Source organism: Magallana gigas, chromosome 4 (assembly GCF_963853765.1).
Source record: "Magallana gigas chromosome 4, xbMagGiga1.1, whole genome shotgun sequence".
Taxonomy (NCBI): domain Eukaryota; kingdom Metazoa; phylum Mollusca; class Bivalvia; order Ostreida; family Ostreidae; genus Magallana; species Magallana gigas.
The window spans coordinates 21,836,010-21,854,310 of record NC_088856.1 but is presented as its reverse complement, the minus strand read 5'-3'; the positions used below and the strand labels follow the sequence as shown (position 1 = coordinate 21,854,310).

General features: G+C 34.4%; 1 long non-coding RNA gene across 2 annotated transcripts; it reads right to left on the bottom strand.

The window, feature by feature from the left end:
• Positions 1–2,166: 2,166 nt before the first annotated feature.
• LOC136274550 (uncharacterized) lies at positions 2,167–17,613 on the bottom strand. Of its 2 annotated transcripts, none has more exons than XR_010712964.1 (3): positions 17,207–17,613; positions 3,609–3,675; positions 2,167–2,345 (listed from the first exon to the last, which is right to left on the bottom strand). It is a non-coding gene; the product is annotated as an uncharacterized lncRNA (long non-coding RNA). The 2 variants fall into 2 exon arrangements; XR_010712963.1 differs by lacking the exon at positions 17,207–17,613 and adding an exon at positions 4,392–4,482.
• Between the last annotated feature and the right edge of the window lie 688 nt (positions 17,614–18,301).

Below are 18,301 nucleotides of genomic sequence, written 5' to 3'. Positions count from 1 at the left end.
ATTTGTTTAGTTAATTTGTACTTGCATTTCCAATAAATTCTTTATTGATGATAAATCCAAAATGTAAGAATATGGCTAAATATCCATAAATTTTATCAAGTATATCTAAAAAAAAAACCAGATGCTGCTGGGTGTTTTTCTACAGAGTAAATGTTATGAATTATTTCCGTTTAGTTAAAAATATTAGACCAATCATATAATAATAATTTCATTAATTTGTTAAACTGTTATTTTACCTATACTGCTACTACCCATTTATCATCATTTACCAAAAATTGGCACCGTATTTCGTTGATGTCGTAAATCATTTCCTATGAGCTAGTTAACATTTTTATAGTATTATATAGACTATTTGTGTCATTATATTAGATTATACAAATATTTCATTATTTACGATTGGATTGTGAAGCAATTTTATTATATTATAAATGTTATATTAACAAACGACATCATTTGTCTACTGGTAATAGTTTGAGTTGGTTGATGTATTCAAAAACCTCCAAATCGAAATACCTTAAACGGAACTTTGGGAGAAATAATTCAACTTTTAAGGTTGTAGATAAACAAAATGTAGAACAATTGACAAGTAATGGATATTTCACGCAGGTTCACAAACGTTTTCAAATTGTTTCATTCTAATATTTGACCTCTGGAGTATTCTTTAAACACCCCCCCCCCTTTTCTGAAATAGGAAGTGATGATATATTGTACATTTTGATAACTTGTGAGATTTCCATCGCTGAGCCATATTTATTCTTGCATATCATTAAATGATACATGTATACAGATCATGCCCCCTGTAAGACACTCGGACCTTCTAAAACTGGATAATTTCTAGCCTAATGATAACCCTACTCTGTTTCGGACGTAAGAGACTTTACAATTACAAAAAAAGACGAATACATATAACATTTCGTTTATATAAATCTTAAAGATTAAAAGCCTATTTCCAAAACCTTAATGTGCAACCAGAGAAAAAAATGCCAATAAAGAAATGATTTGAAATTTGCTACAGTACAAATGTAAAAATTAATTAATTAAATAATTAATAAATATTATTTAGAACCAGGTTTGATTAGGCGAGGGGTGAGAGGTGGTGGAGGATGAACATTTAATTTTAATAATTTATGGTAATTCAGAAGGTTGCCACCTGAAATAATAGTAATGTCCAAAAACCACTTGGATATAATGTTCATTTATTATGCCCCCTTCGAAGGAGGGAGGGCATATTGCTTTGCTGCTTTCTGTCGGTCGGTCGGTCCGTCGGTCGGTCCACCAACAGTTTCCGTTCATTTTCTTCGCAGAGGATGAGCATATTGAAATGAAATTTGGTATATAGGTTTATCATGATAATATCAAGGTCAAGTTCGATATTGGGTACAATCGAGCAATTTTCGACAGAGGTATGCCTGTTGGACTTAAAAAAATTCTAGTTTTTTGCAGTTTCCGCTCATTTTTTTCGCAGAGGATGAACATATTGAATTGAAATTTAGTATACAGGTTTATCATGATACTATCTAGGTCAAGGTTGATATTGGGTACGATCGAGCAATTTTCGACAGAGTTATGCCTGTTGGACATAGAAAAATTCCAGTTATTTGCAGTTTCTGCTCATTTTCTTCGCAGAGGGTGCACATATGGATATGAAATTTGATATACAGATTTATCTAAATAATATCTAGGTCAATTTTGATATTGGGTATGATAGAGCAATTTTCGACAGAGTCCTTGAACTTAGAAAAATACCAGTTATTTGCAGTTTACGTTCATTTTCTTTGTGGATGTTTCCAAGGGAGGGGGGCATAAAAGTTTCACAAACATCTCTTGTTTTATTTGTGACTCAAATCAATTATATGCCATTTTAAGCTAACCTGAGCTTAAAGCTCAAGTGAGCTTTTCTGATCACATGTTGGCTATCGACCGTCTGTCCGTCTGTCTGTCTGTTAACTTTTCACATTTTAAACATCTTCCCAAGAACTACTGGGCCGATTTCAACTGAACTTGGCACAAATCATTCTTGGGCAAAGGGGATTCAAAGTGAAAATTAAGGGCCATGCCCTCTTTCAAGGGGAGATAATTAGAAATTAATGAAAAAAATTGAGAAATTTTAAAAAATCTTCTCAAGAACCATATGGCTAGGAAAACTGCAACTTGGGTACAGTCCACTAATGCATTTTCCATAGGCGGTAATGTTAACGTTATGGTTCATAGCTCCGGCCCTAATTTTCGTTCAGCAACGAGGGACCTCTTGACTGAAAGCTCATCAAATTGTCTCTTTCCTGTTAAAATTTCGTGGTTTGAAGTCAGATTCGTTTTCCGGCAAAATGCGTCTGTATTGAAAAACTCTGAAAATGAAAGTAAAAGTAGGGAATTTCTCAGTTTTGGAAAGGGTGTACATCAAACAATTTCAATTCTTTTCTTCAAATGATAATTCAATTTTGACACTTGTTTTAAAAATTGCAAATCCTCTTTTCTGACATGTGTCAAGCATTCTGACTTAAAATGTCCCAATAAATGTATATACACTCTGCAAGTATAGGGACTATTTTGCTTAAAGGCACTTCTTTGTTGTCCTACCGATTCTAAAAATAGTTAGAGGGATATACCCAATATAAAACAGTCATTGTGGTTATGTACAATTCTTAGCTTATATATTCACTCTAGACACTATAAAGAACCATGATTCCAAATTTGGAAAAATTCAATACATAACTATGGATTTTGCAGCATTGATACACATGCATGAAATTTGAAAAAACAGTCCAGTCATAATTTACCTAAACAACATATAGCTCATTGGCACTCGATGCTCTTCAAATTGCATAAATTGAAGAAACTTTAATCTCAAGGATTAAAATACATGTAAAACATAAACATTCAATATTTTACCAAATTTATTTTGTTCATATTCTTATGAAAAAGCTCAATTATGTATGATTTTATAAAATTGTTGTCGTAAAAATCATGAGTTTTTCTTTAGTTACAAAAAAGAATTGTTTTCAAACACCACGAAAAAGGTACAATAGAAAAGTATAGGAATTTCCCTATCCATCAAGGTATTACATGTAGGTATTGGTTTATAAATAATAAAGTTATATGACTCTATAATGTGAGGCCCTCACTTCAGTTTTTGCTCCATTTTGATGCTAGCTTGAGATTACCTCACCTATGACGTCATAATAACGTCATAGTGATGAGTTGTTTTTACTCATATAAGTGTAATATTTGCTGAACTTTTATTTAAGCCTAATTTCGGAACAAACCATGACTTAACTCATTAAATATATGTCATAGGGAAAAGAAACTTGCTAATAAGGATTTTTTCTTTTACTCTTGTATATTGTTACCATGGTAACAAATTTAACAAAAATTATCAAAAGACATATCCTGTGGAAGAGAGTCTACATTTAACTAAAGTTCAAAATCCAGAAGAACAAGAAATACCCACAAAGACTGTGAAATATGTATAATCAATGTAAAGTTTCCCAGTATCTATAATATTCTAAATTATCTGCATGTAAAATACTGGCCATGCAGGGTATATAGTTTTGATAGGTTCCTTCTTTTAAACTTGGACGAGTGAAGTTGCAAAAATAAATTTTACTTACATCAAGTGTGGCTCATTGTTGTGTTTTTATTCTTTGAAGAAGACTTCCATTTCAATTTACATGTTATCTAAAATGAAATGTTTTGAATTAATTAATTCTACATTATCCAACACTATTCCCAACATTTGCAATTCCGTATCAAAAGCAGCCATATGTTGAGAGAGAGAGAGAGAGAGAGAGAGAGAGAGAGAGAGAGAGAGAGAGAGAGAGAGAGAGAGAGAGAGAGAGAGAGACAGACAGAGAGAGAGAGAGAGAGAGAGAGAGAGACAGAGAGAGAGAGAGAGAGAGAGAGAGAGAGAGAGAGAGAGAGAGAGACAGAGAGAGAGAGAGAGAGAGAGAGACAGAGAGAGACAGAGAGAGAGAGAGAGAGACATAGAGAATTAGAAAGAGGGGAAAGATACAGAAAGAGAGAACAGATAGGCAACAATAACTACATCTTCATGCACAACACATCTATACAGCCTAAAGACCAACACCCCCCCCCCAATAACATTCAATATCAACCCCCACCCCAACATATTGATCTATTTTTTCAATAGTATGAATAAATAAATACTAGTAAATATCTACTTAAAATGATTACTGATAATTTCATTCAATTTTGATTATGATAAACAAAGATAGGTTTTGTGGATTTTAAAGTACTAACCAACATGGTAGGCTTCTACAGGTTAAAGAGTGCATACCTACATCTTCGGTACATAGTCATGTCACATGCATGACAAATTAATTTACTCCAATTTAATGCAAACCTATCATCATAAATATACAATTGGAACCTACCGGACACTAATACAATTCCCTTACAATGCAAACTAATCTTAGATAGCTGGACACTGCTAGAATGAAGTATTTTTCCTCACCAGGAACTTTCTGCTTTTTCTACTTTCACTTTTGCTCGCTTGAAATGATTGCACTAAAAAGCCGAAGTGATATTTGGTCTCAAAATTTATAAAAATGTCTTCTAAACTCATATATAATTAGAAACACGCCTACATTTTCATTTTTTTAAATGTAAAAACTCAAAATAAATTACATTCAAGTTAAAATCACAAATTCTTTAATTTAATTGGTTTTTTGAAAATCCCGGGGGGGGGGGGGGTGTTGTGATGGATATTTTCTTGGAAAATATGCTATTAAAATGATTAAACTTGTTGAACTTGTTGGAAATTTAGTTTATTCACATAAATGAGAAAATGTACAAAAGAAAAATGCACGTTTATCATAATAATTGCAAATAAACAAGAAATATGCCTTACCAGCATGGAGCTCAATATAAAACAGTCATTGTGGTTATGTACAATTCTTAGCTTATATATTCACTCTAGACACTATAAAGAACCATGATTCCAAATTTGGAAAAATTCAATACATAACTATGGATTTTGCAGCATTGATACACATGCATGAAATTTGAAAAAACAGTCCAGTCATAATTTACCTAAACAACATATAGCTCATTGGCACTCGATGCTCTTCAAATTGCATAAATTGAGGAAACTTTAATCTCAAGGATTAAAATACATGTAAAACATAAACATTCAATATTTTACCAAATTTATTTTGTTCATATTCTTATGAAAAAGCTCAATTATGTATGATTTTATAAAATTGTTGTCGTAAAAATCATGAGTTTTTCTTTAGTTACAAAAAAGAATTGTTTTCAAACACCACGAAAAAGGTACAATAGAAAAGTATAGGAATTTCCCTATCCATCAAGGTATTACATGTAGGTATTGGTTTATAAATAATAAAGTTATATGACTCTATAATGTGAGGCCCTCACTTCAGTTTTTGCTCCATTTTGATGCTAGCTTGAGATTACCTCACCTATGACGTCATAATAACGTCATAGTGATGAGTTGTTTTTACTCATATAAGTGTAATATTTGCTGAACTTTTATTTAAGCCTAATTTCGGAACAAACCATGACTTAACTCATTAAATATATGTCATAGGGAAAAGAAACTTGCTAATAAGGATTTTTTCTTTTACTCTTGTATATTGTTACCATAGTAACAAATTTAACAAAAATTATCAAAAGACATATCCTGTGGAAGAGAGTCTACATTTAACTAAAGTTCAAAATCCAGAAGAACAAGAAATACCCACAAAGACTGTGAAATATGTATAATCAATGTAAAGTTTCCCAGTATCTATAATATTCTAAATTATCTGCATGTAAAATACTGGCCATGCAGGGTATATAGTTTTGATAGGTTCCTTCTTTTAAACTTGGACGAGTGAAGTTGCAAAAATAAATTTTACTTACATCAAGTGTGACTCATTGTTGTGTTTTTATTCTTTGAAGAAGACTTCCATTTCAATTTACATGTTATCTAAAATGAAATGTTTTGAATTAATTAATTCTACATTATCCAACACTATTCCCAACATTTGCAATTCCATATCAAAAGCAGCCATATGTTGAGAGAGAGAGAGAGAGAGAGAGAGAGAGAGAGAGAGAGAGAGAGAGAGAGAGACAGACAGAGAGAGAGAGAGAGAGAGAGAGACAGAGAGAGACAGAGAGAGAGAGAGAGAGACATAGAGAATTAGAAAGAGGGGAAAGATACAGAAAGAGAGAACAGATAGGCAACAATAACTACATCTTCATGCACAACACATCTATACAGCCTAAAGACCAACACCCCCCCCCCCCCAATAACATTCAATATCAACCCCCACCCCAACATATTGATCTATTTTTTCAATAGTATGAATAAATAAATACTAGTAAATATCTACTTAAAATGATTACTGATAATTTCATTCAATTTTGATTATGATAAACAAAGATAGGTTTTGTGGATTTTAAAGTACTAACCAACATGGTAGGCTTCTATCACCAGTGAAATGACATCCATTTCACTTTTGATAACTTTAGCATATATTTTCATAGTCTACTTTATTTTACTTTATTCTTATCTTATATGTTCCCATACTTAGCAATTGCTTATTGACATCTAAAGCATTCCTTATTATTTATTTCTTAAGGTTGTCCAAGCTGTTGTTTACTTCTTAATCCCCTAGAATATTTAGTGATTTCACAGTAATTGTTAATCTTTATTGTCAGTGACACTGCTCATGGCACTGGGCACTCATAGGTGTTAGTTAGGGTAAACAAAACCACTTTGACTTCTTCACATCAAAGGGATGACACTGATAACTTAATTATTTGATTAGCCATAAGTGACAACTTTACCTTAGGCAATTCATAGAGAAAATTAATTCTCGTACATGAGTTCTTTTAGAGAGAGTTAGCTTTGAGACTTCGGACTGAAAGGATGTAGGACGAAGCCAGGAAATCATGTAGAGTGTTAGGAGACAAATTTCTAATTCATCTGTTTAGGCCCCCTCCTCTAAATTACAGTTAGGAACAAGACTTGCTCATTAATGTTGTTACCTGCGTGTGTAGATTGGATTATTTAACATTCAATCTTTAATAAAACATTTCTCATATCCTGCCATTTGGACTTTGTGTATTCTTAATTTACTTATTCCCCTTGAGCTTAATTCCCCAAATGAACGTGCACCATCGCCTAGTTATGTACCAGACATCCGGGCGTGGTTACAGAGTGGTCGAGAATCCGGTTCGAATCTTATGGAATTCCTCTCACACTGAACTGAAGTAAACATTCCGGGTCTTTTTGGATTTCTGCAGGATTTCTTTGCTGTCAAAAACTGTGATTTGTGACTCTAACATTCTTATGAAAAGAAAAGAAGACCAATCCATACAGAGACAGCGTGCCAGTTCCTGTTGGTGAGTGCAGCCACTTTTATCACATGTGACACAGTTTAGATAACTTTCTATTGTTATTATTTTTGACATTTATAGATTGATTATTGTTTAGCTGTTTTTATCACTGATAATGGCTCCTTCACTTGAAATCCCATCAATGTCCCAACAAACTTCAAATCCCAACAACTTTTTGGCTACTATTTCAGCTGCAATTACCAATAAGAACAAAATTCAAATCAAGCTCTCTAACTTTCATATCAATGCCCTTGTTGATACCGGTGCTAATATTTCTGTTGTTTGCAACAAATTTTTGAGGAAACTTTTCAAAAATCCCCATATTTACAAATCAAATCGCTCAGCTGTTACAGGTGTTTGCAACACATCACATGCTATTCTTGGTCAAACAGATCTTGAAGTAGATGTCAATGGTTTAAAAATGCCCCATACCTTTCATATTTTGGAAAATTTGCCCCACGCTATCATTTTAGGCCAAGACTTTTTAGAGCAAAACAACGCTGTAATAGATCTTACCCATAAATATGTGTCTTTTCACAATGAAACAACCATTGCCTCTATTTCAACACCTGATATCCAACATGACAACCAGAAACATGTTTCTCTTGCTCGAACGGAATCAGATATTATGTTACCACCCCTTTCAGAAAGCACACTTTCACTCTTTGTCTCGAACATCCCTCATGGTTCACAAGTCTTCCTTGAACCAGTCAACCTTCTTACAAACAAGAATCTGGTTGGAAGCAAATGCATTGCTACATGTCTAAACAACACACTTCCATATAGGATACTAAATCCTCTGAACAAATCAGTTCCATTGAAAGCAAATTCTGTAGTTTCTAAAGTGTTCAACATAGACAACAATTACATTATTTGCTTTGACACACACTCCTCTGACACTCACACCAGTCAGTCAAAGGCTTCTACTACAGATCATATATCTATCGCCAAAACCCTGCAAATCCATATCGAAAAACAAAATCTTTCTCCTGCTCAAACTCAACAACTCCAAGATCTGATTGGACGAAACAGAGATGTATTTGCCAAAGATGCCACCGAACTTGGTAAAACAAACCTCCACACACACTCTATCATCACCAACACTGATAAGCCAGTCCGCACCCCAAGATATTCCCAGAATCCAAAGATGCGCCAGGAGACAGAACGTCAGATTCAAGAAATGCTGAAAAATGATGTCATTGAGGAATCAACTTCTCCTTACCAAAGTCCGGTCGTTATGGTGAAAAAGTCTAATGGACAATACAGATTTGCAGTAGATTACAGGAAACTGAATTCTATCACAGAGCTTGTTTCCTTTCCGATTCCAAAATTAGATGAAGTTTTTGACACAATAGCTGATTCTAAATCCAAAATTTTCAGTGTCTTAGACTTAGCTAGTGGATTCTGGCAAGTGCCCTTGGATGAGAAAACCAAACACAAGACTGCATTTATCACACATCAAGGTCTTTACCAGTTCAAACGACTTCCTTTCGGCTTAACAAATGCTCCTACAAGCTACCAGATGCTGATGACAAAAGTTTTACAGGAACTAAATTGGAAAATTGCTCTTATCTACATTGATGACATTTTGGTCTTTTCTAAAAGTTTTGATGAACATTTACAGCATTTAGATCTTATCTTTCAAAAACTTCGTAAAGCCAATCTTACTCTCCAGCCAACAAAATGCCACTTTGCTGCCCAAGAAGTAAAATACCTTGGACACATCATTTCTGAGAAAGGAGTTGAAGTAGACAGAGCTAAGATTGCTGCAGTGGCTGACTTCCCACAACCTCGAAATTCTAAACATGTCCGCAGCTTCCTTGGGATGTGCAACTATTACAGGAAATTCATCAAAGACTATAGCAAAATCTGTGCTCCCTTATTGAATCTTCTTAAGAAAAATATCAAATTCCAGTGGAAACCAGAACACACTGATGCTTTCAATCTTCTGAAGAGAAAATTAACTTCAGCACCCATCCTTGTCTTTCCTGATTTTAGCAAACCATTTGTATTGTCTGTGGATGCTTCTGATGCTGCCATTGGATATGTCTTGGGACAAATAAACTCAAAAGGACTTGAGAATGTTATCGCATATGGAGGACGTGCACTCAGGGATCAAGAAAAACGATGGCATATAAACCATAAAGAGGGACTTGCTTTGATTGAAGCCATCAAAACCTTCAAGGCTTACCTTACCAGTGCTGAATTCACAGTCTTCACTGACAACATCACAGTTCGTTGGTTGGATACCAATAAGGATGCATTAGGCAGACTAGGACGCTGGGCTCTATTCCTTCAGCAGTACAAATTCAAGATACAGCATCGTCCAGGAACTAAGAACCAGAATGCCGACTGTCTGTCTCGTCGTGAATATCCACCTTCAGACCAACCATGTTCTCCATCAGATGATGACTTGCCAGCCATTGGATCCATTGAAGCTTCCACAAAAGAGTTTATTGCCACAACCTTTGAATATCCAGAAGACAATCAGCCAAGGAAACCTGAAATTCTTGCCCTAAATACAGCCGATCAACATGATGATCATATTTCAGACAACCCAACCCTTCAGCATCTGCAAGAAAATTGTCCAGACTTTCAAGCGATTATCGATTACAAAAGAACTGAAAATTTGCCGCAAAATGTTAAGCAAGCTACCGCAATAGTCGCAAAATCCTTCCACTATGAAATTATTAATGGACTTCTTTTTCACTTTTACAAGGAACGCGCTAGGAACCAATCTCCTGATCAGAGTCTTATTAGACAACTTTGCATTCCTTCACCCCTCCGGAACGATATTCTTCTCTCATATCATGATTGTATTGCTGGTGGCGGACACCAAGGACATGAGCGCACGTATGCTGCTATCCGCGCCAAATACTACTGGCCAAATATGTATTCAGACATTGAACAATACATTAAAACTTGCGAAACGTGTCAACAGTCCAAGAACTCTAAACATCAGAAGCCAGTCCCTTTGAGACCACTCCCTATTGAGGACATTTTCAGCAGATGGCACATGGATTTCCTGGAATTACCCATAACGCCAAACAAAGATAGGTACCTTCTCTTAGTTGTTGACAGCTTCTCAAAATGGTGCGAGGCCTTTCCTTTGAAATCTATGGAAGCCACTGAGGTTGCCAGAGTACTCTTTGCTGAAATATTTGCGAGATACGGAGCACCAAGGACACTTATTTCAGACCGGGGACAAAATTTCATGTCGAAATTAGTCCAAGCCCTTTGTGAACTCTTTGAAGTTACCAGACATTATACAAGTGCTTACCACCCACAAACAAATGCTGCTTGTGAAAGGATGAACTCATTTATCAGCCAAACACTAAGATCATACTGTAACAAGGACCAATCCGACTGGGTGAAGTTTATTCCGGCTGTCCTCATGGCATACAGATCTACACCTGCCACACAATCAACAATGTTTTCACCATTTCACTTGTTGTTTGGACAGAAGATGCGCCTTCCTGTTGATGTTGCTCTGACACCAAAACCATCCATTGCACATGAACCCAAGTTACATCTGATGCGTGTTCTGGAACAACTTAAAATATGCAGAGAAGTTGCTGCTGAAAACATTCGACAACATCAACAGAAGTACACTCAGCAGCATGATAAGCGTGCACAAGAACCAGACTTCATGGTTGGCTCCACAGTATGGCTCTACTGCAGCCATGTTCCTAAAGGAAAATCTCCAAAACTTTTACAAAAATGGGTTGGTCCATATTCAGTAATTTACCAGGGACCAAACCATACCTTTAAACTCCGAAGAGATTCAGACCACAAAATTCTGAAGAGTCTCGTACATGCCAAAAGACTAAAAACTTACCATAGTCCTGAGGATAGACCTCACTATTTCTTACCGGAGTATCAAGATGTTGTACTCAATCCTGAAGAATTGGACAACCAAAATAATGAGGAGATTCCTCCTCCAAGTGACCAGCATCAAGCTGATGCTGATCAGCTTTCAGCTGATGATGAAAATCAGCTTCTCCATGAAGATGATGCTGAAGAGAATAATGATGATAATGATGATGACCAAAGCATCAGAAATGCAGCTCATGATCCCCAGCATCAAAATCCTCCACCTGAACCATCATCTTCTAAACCACAAAATCAAGCCAAAAATCAAAACAAACACAAAAGAAATTCGAAATGCGAAAAACCAAATGAAAAACAATCGAAACCATTTTCTACGGACCAAATAGACAAAATTCTTGAATATAGCCTATATCAAGGGAAGCCGATTTACAAGATCAAATTCAAAGGTGCAGCTCAAACTTCATGGCAAGATGGAAACCAAATCCCAAAATCCTTTAAAGATACCTTCCATTCCCTCTACAATGCCAAGGGAAAGAAAAGAAAGCGACCCAACAAAAAACATTTTAACAAACAGGAATCTGTACAAGCCCTTTCACTCCCTCCCAAGAGTCAACAAGAGATCCACACTGCTTCCATTGACCGAAGAGGCACACATATCATGTTTTACCTTCAAAATCATGATGGATCTACTACAAACGGAAAGTATGCTTATCAAGTTCCAAGCCATTTATTCAAGCCTTTCTTCAGAAAACTTGAACAAGAAATCAGTGACTGTATATCAGGGAAAGGATGCGAGTTCGTAAACTGGAACATCCACCAATACTTTCCTGTATCCAGAGTCTTATTCTTTAAACACAGACCAACTCTTTTCATGCATCATCTTACTCCTTCAAAAGCCAGGCTCTTGAAAAATTGTAACTCTTCACCAGAAGGCATTTTAGCATTCAAAACAAAACTCTATGATCATGTCAAACTCTTCCATACAAATGCAAACCTCTAAATTTCTCAGCTGAATACAAATTAATTTTTCAAAAATCACTCTTAGACTATTACATTTTCCAAATTAGGTCAGCTGATATTTATTCTGTGTCCTGTACATAGTGCTAGGTAGTGTGACTGCAGCACATTATCATCAAATTCAAAGGACCCAGGATAAATATACACAACTCAAAATTTATTTTTTTTTCCCCAATATTTTAAAAATAATTCTCCCTTCTGTTTTTCTTTAAAGATTCTGAATTTTGTTTAATTTACTGAATAACATTAGAACGCCTGTAAGTTATGAACCAGCGGAAACTGTGGTAGTTTCTTAAACTGCTGGGGAACGGCGTAATGCTCTATCTCAGTATCAAGTAAACTTACTTTTTCCATCAGAATAATTTTTCTTTATACCTTGAAATCATAATTCATTTTTGCCAAAGTTTTGTATCTCAAATAATATTCTATTTATTTTTCTTTTCTATAAATAGGTAATCTATAATTATAGGTAATTCCGTTGTGTCACATGTTGATTTCTTGTGGTTGTGCTTTCTGATTGATCATTTATCATGCCTTGTCCTATGCCCAAATTTGCAGATTCCAGGTCAACATAAACCGATGACATCCTTTTTCCAATGCCATGAAAACCTTTGATATAAGCTATAATGGAACTCCTATAGCAAACATGGGATGTTATAGCTCTTTTGATATATACTTTTTTTTGTCATGATGGAACTCCCTACTCAGGTGGGATGTCATGACTTATTGTTTAGCATGATGGAACTCCCTCAGGGGATGTCATGACTTATTGTTTATCATGATGGAACTCCCTCAGGGGATGTAATGATCATGAACCAGGTTGCAGTTTTTCCCAATTACTGGTAGAAATTCTTTGTGGAGACGTCCACTTGCTGCAGTTCCTGTCTGAGGACATCAAATCCAATGAACAATACAAATTACAAAAGAAAACCAAGTGCAAATCAACAAACCAATACAGAACCAATACAAAGACTTTCGTGATTATGTGAAACATGACTTATTCATTTCATCCAATTATTCCATGGACTGTATGACATTTATGATGCTGTTTTCAGAGAGACTTTATATTTTCATTATGAACAATGTAAAGTGAAATAGCATCTTTTAAATTTGATAGCTCTATTGTTTACTATTTTTCTTATGCATTGTACATGCAAGTCTTGATATCTTTTTTTTTTCTCTTTCTCCAATTTTTTTTTTATAATGGGCCCTTGTATATACATGTATATAGTAGCTATAGTTTAGAATTCATTCAATTAATAAGAAATCCACGCCCTTAGGAATTAATACTTTTAAAGTATATTTTTCCTGGTTCAGACATTTCTTAAATTTAGGATATTATTATCTATACTGACCCTATGCCTTTAGGTTAATGATATTTTCATAAAAGTAATTGACCTGCTACATGTATCAGATAATATGTGTTATTAATTTTGCAATTTATGAAGAAAAAAAAGGCAGGATTGACTTATGGTATTCTGTGATTTCAGGAGAAATCTTTTTGTGAAGTAGGGGGAGCATATCACCAGTGAAATGACATCCATTTCACTTTTGATAACTTTAGCATATATTTTCATAGTCTACTTTATTTTACTTTATTCTTATCTTATATGTTCCCATACTTAGCAATTGCTTATTGACATCTAAAGCATTCCTTATTATTTATTTCTTAAGGTTGTCCAAGCTGTTGTTTACTTCTTAATCCCCTAGAATATTTAGTGATTTCACAGTAATTGTTAATCTTTATTGTCAGTGACACTGCTCATGGCACTGGGCACTCATAGGTGTTAGTTAGGGTAAACAAAACCACTTTGACTTCTTCACATCAAAGGGATGACACTGATAACTTAATTATTTGATTAGCCATAAGTGACAACTTTACCTTAGGCAATTCATAGAGAAAATTAATTCTCGTACATGAGTTCTTTTAGAGAGAGTTAGCTTTGAGACTTCGGACTGAAAGGATGTAGGACGAAGCCAGGAAATCATGTAGAGTGTTAGGAGACAAATTTCTAATTCATCTGTTTAGGCCCCCTCCTCTAAATTACAGTTAGGAACAAGACTTGCTCATTAATGTTGTTACCTGCGTGTGTAGATTGGATTATTTAACATTCAATCTTTAATAAAACATTTCTCATATCCTGCCATTTGGACTTTGTGTATTCTTAATTTACTTATTCCCCTTGAGCTTAATTCCCCAAATGAACGTGCACCATCGCCTAGTTATGTACCAGACATCCGGGCGTGGTTACACTTCTACAGGTTAAAGAGTGCATACCTACATCTTCGGTACATAGTCATGTCACATGCATGACAAATTAATTTACTCCAATTTAATGCAAACCTATCATCATAAATATACAATTGGAACCTACCGGACACTAATACAATTCCCTTACAATGCAAACTAATCTTAGATAGCTGGACACTGCTAGAATGAAGTATTTTTCCTCACCAGGAACTTTCTGCTTTTCTACTTTCACTTTTGCTCGCTTGAAATGATTGCACTAAAAACCCGAAGTGATATTTGGTCTCAAAATTTATAAAAATGTCTTCTAAACTCATATATAATTAGAAACACGCCTACATTTTCATTTTTTTAAATGTAAAAACTCAAAATAAATTACATTCAAGTTAAAATCACAAATTCTTTAATTAATTGGTTTTTTGAAAATCCCGGGGGGGGGGGGCTGTTGTGATGGATATTTTCTTGGAAAATATGCTATTAAAATGATTAAACTTGTTGAACTTGTTGGAAATTTAGTTTATTCACATAAATGAGAAAATGTACAAAAGAAAAATGCACGTTTATCATAATAATTGCAAATAAACAAGAAATATGCCTTACCAGCATGGAGCTCAATATAAAACAGTCATTGTGGTTATGTACAATTCTTAGCTTATATATTCACTCTAGACACTATAAAGAACCATGATTCCAAATTTGGAAAAATTCAATACATAACTATGGATTTTGCAGCATTGATACACATGCATGAAATTTGAAAAAACAGTCCAGTCATAATTTACCTAAACAACATATAGCTCATTGGCACTCGATGCTCTTCAAATTGCATAAATTGAGGAAACTTTAATCTCAAGGATTAAAATACATGTAAAACATAAACATTCAATATTTTACCAAATTTATTTTGTTCATATTCTTATGAAAAAGCTCAATTATGTATGATTTTATAAAATTGTTGTCGTAAAAATCATGAGTTTTTCTTTAGTTACAAAAAAGAATTGTTTTCAAACACCACGAAAAAGGTACAATAGAAAAGTATAGGAATTTCCCTATCCATCAAGGTATTACATGTAGATATTGGTTTATAAATAATAAAGTTATATGACTCTATAATGTGAGGCCCTCACTTCAGTTTTTGCTCCATTTTGATGCTAGCTTGAGATTACCTCACCTATGACGTCATAATAACGTCATAGTGATGAGTTGTTTTTACTCATATAAGTGTAATATTTGCTGAACTTTTATTTAAGCCTAATTTCGGAACAAACCATGACTTAACTCATTAAATATATGTCATAGGGAAAAGAAACTTGCTAATAAGGATTTTTTCTTTTACTCTTGTATATTGTTACCATGGTAACAAATTTAACAAAAATTATCAAAAGACATATCCTGTGGAAGAGAGTCTACATTTAACTAAAGTTCAAAATCCAGAAGAACAAGAAATACCCACAAAGACTGTGAAATATGTATAATCAATGTAAAGTTTCCCAGTATCTATAATATTCTAAATTATCTGCATGTAAAATACTGGCCATGCAGGGTATATAGTTTTGATAGGTTCCTTCTTTTAAACTTGGACGAGTGAAGTTGCAAAAATAAATTTTACTTACATCAAGTGTGGCTCATTGTTGTGTTTTTATTCTTTGAAGAAGACTTCCATTTCAATTTACATGTTATCTAAAATGAAATGTTTTGAATTAATTAATTCTACATTATCCAACACTATTCCCAACATTTGCAATTCCATATCAAAAGCAGCCATATGTTGAGAGAGAAAGAGAGAGAGAGAGAGAGAGAGAGAGAGAGAGAGAGAGAGAGAGAGAGACAGAGAGAGAGAGAGAGAGACAGAGAGACAGAGAGAGACAGAGAGAGAGAGACATAGAGAATTAGAAAGAGGGGAAAGATACAGAAAGAGAGAACAGATAGGCAACAATAACTACATCTTCATGCACAACACATCTATACAGCCTAAAGACCAACACCCCCCCCCCCCAATAACATTCAATATCAACCCCCACCCCAACATATTGATCTATTTTTTCAATAGTATGAATAAATAAATACTAGTAAATATCTACTTAAAATGATTACTGATAATTTCATTCAATTTTGATTATGATAAAAAAAGATAGGTTTTGTGGATTTTAAAGTACTAACCAACATGGTAGGCTTCTACAGGTTAAAGAGTGCATAGTCATGTCACATGCATGACAAATTAATTTACTCCAATTTAATGCAAACCTATCATCATAAATATACAATTGGAACCTACCGGACACTAATACAATTCCCTTACAATGCAAACTAATCTTAGATAGCTGGACACTGCTAGAATGAAGTATTTTTCCTCACCAGGAACTTTCTGCTTTTCTACTTTCACTTTTGCTCGCTTGAAATGATTGCACTAAAAACCCGAAGTGATATTTGGTCTCAAAATTTATAAAAATGTCTTCTAAACTCATATATAATTAGAAACACGCCTACATTTTCATTTTTTTAAATGTAAAAACTCAAAATAAATTACATTCAAGTTAAAATCACAAATTCTTTAATTTAATTGGTTTTTTGAAAATCCCGGGGGGGGGGGGTGTTGTGATGGATATTTTCTTGGAAAATATGCTATTAAAATGATTAAACTTGTTGAACTTGTTGGAAATTTAGTTTATTCACATAAATGAGAAAATGTACAAAAGAAAAATGCACGTTTATCATAATAATTGCAAATAAACAAGAAATATGCCTTACCAGCATGGAGCTCAATATGGGTATAGTCCACTAATGCATTTTCCATAGGCGGTAATGTTAACGTTATGGTTCATAGCTCCGGCCCTAATTTTCGTTCAGCAACGAGGGACCTCTTGAATGAAAGCTCATCAAATTGTCTCTTTCCTGTTAAAATTTCGTGGTTTGAAGTCAGATTCGTTTTCCGGCAAAATGCGTCTGTATTGAAAAACTCTGAAAATGAAAGTAAAAGTAGGGAATTTCTCAGTTTTGGAAAGGGTGTACATCAAACAATTTCAATTCTTTTCTTCAAATGATAATTCAATTTTGACACTTGTTTTAAAAATTGCAAATCCTCTTTTCTGACATGTGTCAAGCATTCTGATCTAAAATGTCCCAATAAATGTATATACACTCTGCAAGTATAGGGACTATTTTGCTTTGTTGTCCTACCGATTCTAAAAATAGTTAGAGGGATATACCCACTTGTGTGGAAGCATCCCCAAGTAGTGTAGATTCAAAGGTGTAAAAATATTGACCACCAGTGTAGGGTGGGGCCATAATGGGGGGGGGTCGAAGATTAACATATGAATATATAGAATAAATCTTTAAAAATCTTCTTCTCTTTAACTCATCAGTCAGGATTGCTGAAACTTGAGTGGAAGCATCCTCAGGTAGTTAAGATTTAATGTTGTGAAAATCATGAACCCCAGGGGTACAGTGTAGCCGAAATGGGGTGTCAAATTTTTACATAGGAATATATAGAGTAAATTTTTAAACATTTTTTCTCAGAAACTAATCAGCCAGGAAAGCTGAAACTTGTGTGGAAGCATCTTCAGGTAGTGAAGATTCAAAGTTTTTAAAATCCTGACACCGGGGGTAGGGTTCGCCACAATGGGAAATCAAAGTTTTACATGTGACTATATATAGAGTAAATCTTTAAAAATCTTCTTTTCTAACACTAATCAGCCACGAAGCTGAAACTTGTGTGGAGGCTTCCTCAGGTAGTATAGATTCCCGACGGTAGGATGGAATCACAATTAGGGGTTGCATTTTTATATAGGAATATGTAGAGTAAATCTTTTTAAAAAATCTTCTTCTCAAGAACCATTTAGCAAG